This window comes from Octodon degus, unplaced genomic scaffold (assembly GCF_000260255.1).
Source record: "Octodon degus isolate 3935 unplaced genomic scaffold, OctDeg1.0 scaffold00001, whole genome shotgun sequence".
Lineage (NCBI taxonomy): Eukaryota > Metazoa > Chordata > Mammalia > Rodentia > Octodontidae > Octodon > Octodon degus.
Window position 1 is genome coordinate 38,408,750 of NW_004524577.1, and position 5,240 is coordinate 38,413,989.

At 39.6% G+C, this 5,240-nt stretch overlaps 1 pseudogene; it reads left to right on the top strand.

Annotated features, from left to right (window-relative positions):
* Positions 1-1,839: 1,839 nt before the first annotated feature.
* Positions 1,840-3,313, top strand: LOC101564875 (annotated as a pseudogene).
* Positions 3,314-5,240: the final 1,927 nt, after the last annotated feature.

The following is a 5,240-nucleotide window of genomic DNA, read 5'->3' on the forward strand; positions in this document are numbered from 1 at the left end:
GCTGGCATGTGGTGCTGGGGGATCGAACCGCGGTCCCTGTGCTTTGCCAAGCTTGTTCCAAGTAGGTGCTCCAGACCACTGAGCCATCTCGCCAGCCCTGGAATTTCTTAATGTAGGCAACAATGCTTGGTGCTGCTCTGAGCGCAGTGGGGGTCCCTCTTTTCTGGGAACAGACCCAGAAGACAAGGTCAGTTGGTTTGGTTAGGGCTGGCCGTTGCTCTCCCTCTGACCCCAGCTGCCACCATCGGCATCACCATAAGCAGCTTATGAACCAGGAGATTTTCCTCATCATGTTTATTGAGACGTAATTCATCCATTTAAAACACACCATTCAATTTTCTTTTTTTAGTGTACTCATGGGCTGTGCAAACATTTCTACAATTTAATTTTAGGATTAAAAAAAAATCCTGTACCTATTAATAGTCATTTTTTGTTTTATTTCCCAATTTACCTGCTCTAGACAACCACTAACTTGTTTTCTGTCTTTATTGATTTGTCTCTTCTGGACGTGCAACAGAAAGGAAATCATTTAATATGTGGTCTTTTGCGACCGACGTCTTTCACTTACCATATTTTAAGGGGATTCACCAATGTCGCAGCATTATTTCATTTGTTCTTATTAACAAATAATACTCTGTTATATAGCAAATAATATTACATTTTATTTATCTCTTCAACAGTTGATGGATGCTTGAGTTGTTTTCAGTTTTGAGCTATTATGAGTAATAGTGCTGTAGAATGTTTACTCAATATAAAGTTTTGTTCCATATATATTTTTCTTTATTTTAGATATAACTAGGAATGAAATTCCTGGGTCTTTTTTTTTTTTTTTTGAATTTTTAGGGAAGGCTCTATAGAGTGTTCAGGGCCTCACGACTAGATCAGACTGATCTGCCTGTTTACAGGCTCCCAAGAGCTGGGATTACAGGTGCATGTGTCACCTCCACACCCAGTCTCAACTGCCATCTCAGTGCACCCTGGAGGCAGGGCCGGCATGGTAGGTCTGGGGATCGAATCCTGGGCCCCTGCTCCTGCTTGCAGGCACTTTAATCCGCTGGGCTATTTGGCTGGCCCTGAAATTCCTGAGTCTTATACTAACTCTGAGTTTAACATTTTGAGGAACTGCCAAACTGTTTTCCAAAGCAGTTGATTTTCCATTCCTACCAACAGTATGTGAAGATTCCAGTTTCTCTACACTCTTTTCAACGCTTACTGTCTGTTTGTTCAACAATAGCCATACCGGTGGATGCAAAACACTGTTATTGGGGTTTTAATTTCTAGTTCCCTAATGACTAATAATGCTGAATATCTTTCTGGTTCTTTGATCCTTTGTATATCTTTGGAGAAAAGACTTTTCAAACCCTTTTCTCATTTTAAAATTAGGTTGTCTTTTTATTGTTAACTTTAAATTGTTCTTTATATATTTTAGATACCCATCTCTCATCAGGTATGTGACTTGCAGATCCTTTTTCCCTTGTTGTTTGTCTCCCCCCTCCCTTGGATGATATAATTTATTACAAAAACTTACTTGTGCTTTTGATCTCATAACAGAGAAATAATTGCCTGAATGAAAGTCACACATATTTACTTCTAAGAGTTTTATAGTTTTGGGGCTGGGGAGACAGCTCGGTGGTCTAAGTGCCTGCCTGGCAAGTGCAAGGACCTGGGTTTGATCTCCAGCACCACATGCTGTGCCAGTCACAGAAATTGGGCGTGGTGGCGCATGCCTATAATCCCAGCGCTGGGGAGGCTGAGACAGAAGGATCATTACATGAGCTGTCTAATGAGACCCTGTACCAAATAAAATATTAAAAAAGAGTTTTGATTGTATCTATTGTATCCCTGGACCGGTGTATTTTTGTGCTTTGCTCCAGACAAGAAATAAGAGGGCGAAAGCATGGCAGATGAGCAAGAAATCATGTGCAAACTGGAAAGCATTAAAGATCAGGAATAAGACCCTGCAGATGGAGAAGACCAAGGCCCGGCTGAAGGCTGAGTTTGAGGCGCTTGAGTCAGAGGAACGGCACTTGAAGGAATACAAGCAGGAGACGGACCTCTTGTTACAGGAGAAGACGGCCCACGTGGAGGAACTCCGACTGATCCATGCTGACATCAATGTGATGGAAAACACCATCAAACAGTGTGAGAATGACCTAAACAAGCTGTTAGAGTCTACGAGGCGGCTGCATGATGAGTATAAGCCCTTGAAGGAACATGTGGATGCTCTGCGTATGACTCCTGGCTTGCAGAGGCTTCCTCATTTGTGCGAAGAGGAGGAGAAACTCTCTTTGGATTACTTTGAGAAACAGAAAGCAGAATGGCAGACTGAGCCTCAGGAGCCCCCTATCCCTGAGTCCCTGGCCGCTGCAGCTGCTGCTGCCTAACAACTCCAAGTGGCTAGAAAATAGGACAATTGGCAGACAGCCACCTTCAGGCGAAGGCCTGCTTGTCATGTCACCAGCAGATTCACTGGAATGCACCCATATGCCCTCTTTGCAAAGCCAAAAGTCAGTCCCGGAACCCCAAGAAACCCAAACGGAAGCAGGATGAATGAAGAAAGAGGGAACACATGGAACTCTTCTGTTCTGTTTCTTGGCCAGAATGATGTGAAAAATCCCTTCCCAATCCTGCCCAGTTCTCCTATTTAATGTGATAAAATCAAAACACCTATTTCACTTTGCTTTACTTTCTTTCTGCATTTGGCATTTCTAGTTTAGGAAGCAGGTTCAGGTGCTGATAACTATATATAATCATATGTTTTTTCCCACCAACATTTCAGCTTCTCCCCTTGTTTGGCATTGAGGGAAGGGCAAAAGACCTACATGTCAATATCTGTTACATGTATTTGTGACATGAAGCTTAAGAGATGTGGGGTCTGAGGACTGGTGGCACCCCATATATTGTTATCATGAAAAAGCACCAGTGTTTTCCTTCCCTATATCTTTGCCTTAGGCTCTGAAATGAGAACAGTCTTGCTACATTTTCCAACAGGCTGAGTGTTTATATTTCTCTCACCCCTACCTCAATCCTTAAGGCCCAGAGGTAGCTTAGACAAACCTTTTTAATAATTCCCTCCATTCAAGTCTCCCTTTTACACTAAAATTCTTATGTAGTAGGCTGTGTATGCCTGGGGATCCTGATATCTGTTGATAATTTCCCCCATACTTCTAACCTTTACTAATCTATACAAGTGTCCCACAGGAAAATTAAAGAGCTGGACTTGCTGTACAAGTCCTGCCTAACTCACTGCCTAAGACACTGGGGTTTAGGGATCTCTTCTAGGGCCTTCATTACATTACTGCTCAACAATTTAAAGATAAACAGTTTTAGAGACCTCAATCTCCCCAAGTTTCACAGGTCTCTTCTTTGCCAAAGCTCAGTCGCCTAGTCAAGTCATTGTTGGACTTAAAGGATGAGAATGGGGACAAACTGACTGAAAATCTTTGGTCCCAAACCTTGGCCACGGACTTCGACAAGGAGATGTTCTTCCTTATTTCCTTCATTGTAATTTTATGTTGTCACAGTATACGTGTTCATAATAGAGAAGGTTCCTCTGCTCTTTGAAATTGAGCGTATGTCTGTATAAATCTTTTTAAATAAACATTTGTTCATTGGAGAAAAAAAAGAGTCTTATTTTTTATTGTATACAAATGCTACATCTTAAGTTAATTCTTATATATTATAAAAGGGTCCAATTTTGTTCTTTTTATTGGATATCCAGTTTATGCCAATATTATGTGCTCTAACCTAGTCTCTTCCCTATTGAATTATTTAGCACTCTTGGTGAAAATCAGATGACAGTATTCAGTTTTGAACTCAGTTCTATTCCGTTGACCCGGATGTCTGAACTTAAAGCATTACCATACTGTCTTGATTCATGTAGGTTTGTAGTAAATTTTGAAATCAGAAGGTATATTTCAGTTTAGTTTTAGGTTTTATTTGGATTCCACATAACTTTTAGAATTAGCTTATCTTTTTTTGCAAAAAAATCACCTAAAATTTTGATAAGGTTGCATTAAGTCTGTAGACAACTATAGTATAGCCATTTTATTTATTTAATTTTATTTTTTTTGCAGAACCCGGGATTGAACTCAGGCCCTTGCGCTTGCCAGGGAAGCGCTTATTCCACCGAGCCATCTCCCCAGTCCCGTTATAGCCATTTTAACAAAGTTGTCTTATGATATATGGATAGTAAATGCTTCTTTTTAAAAATTTCTTTTCAGAATTTCCTTATTTAACAATTTTTTTCTAGCTCTCAGTGTAGAAGTCTTTCATTATATTTAGAGCCCAGAATTTTATTTTTCATTTTTTAGTATGTTTTGCAGTACATAACATATCCATTCAAATCAGGGCGTAGGCATATGTACTTAACAGATCTGCCTTTTTAGTATTTCCCTTCTTCTTTAGACCCTCCCTGCATCTCTTAGTGCCTTAGGTATGTCTAGGAATGAAATTCCTGGGTCTTACACTGGCTCTGTGTTTAACATTTTGAAGAGCTGCCAGACTGTTCTCCAAAGCCGTGGGTTGCTTTCCATTCCTACCAATAGTGTGTGAAGACTCCAGGTTCTCTACACCCTTCACAACACTTATGGTCTGTTTGCAGATCTGCCTTCGTGTTTTAATTCTATTTTGGTTTTGTTTTAAAAATTATACTTTGTGTTTCTCATATTAGAGAAAACATAAGCATCTGCCTGAAAAGTGCAAGGTCCTGAGTTCAATTCCTGGTACCAGAAATATATAAATAAATAAAGAAGAGCAGGAAAGCATGTAATGTTTAAGCTTGTATGTCCAATTTATTTCACCTAACATTACAGATTCAAGGCGCATTCATTTTCCTACAAGTGACTCAATTTTATCTTTCTTTGTGGTTAAGTTTTACTCCATTATGGAGCACATGATGTTAATTTTGATGTTATTTTTTGTGTTAATTAGGGTTCTTCTCAGAAAACTTTTTGCATGTGCCTCTGATTTCAGGGATTTTGCCTTTCTTCCAGGGGGTTAAGTGTTTCTGTTCTACCTGATAGTCTTTAAACAAGCCATTCCAGTCATGATGAAGTGATGTATGAGTACATGCATACATTCAAAGCACTGTTTTCAAAGTTAATGCAAGTAAATACAGCAATCCCTCTTTCAATGTTTAGGCAGATCATTAATTATAAATGAGCTAGCCAAATGTGGGCATGTTATTACAGGGAAAGTTTAAAGGTCTGATAACTTGAAATAGGTTTTTAGGAGAATTC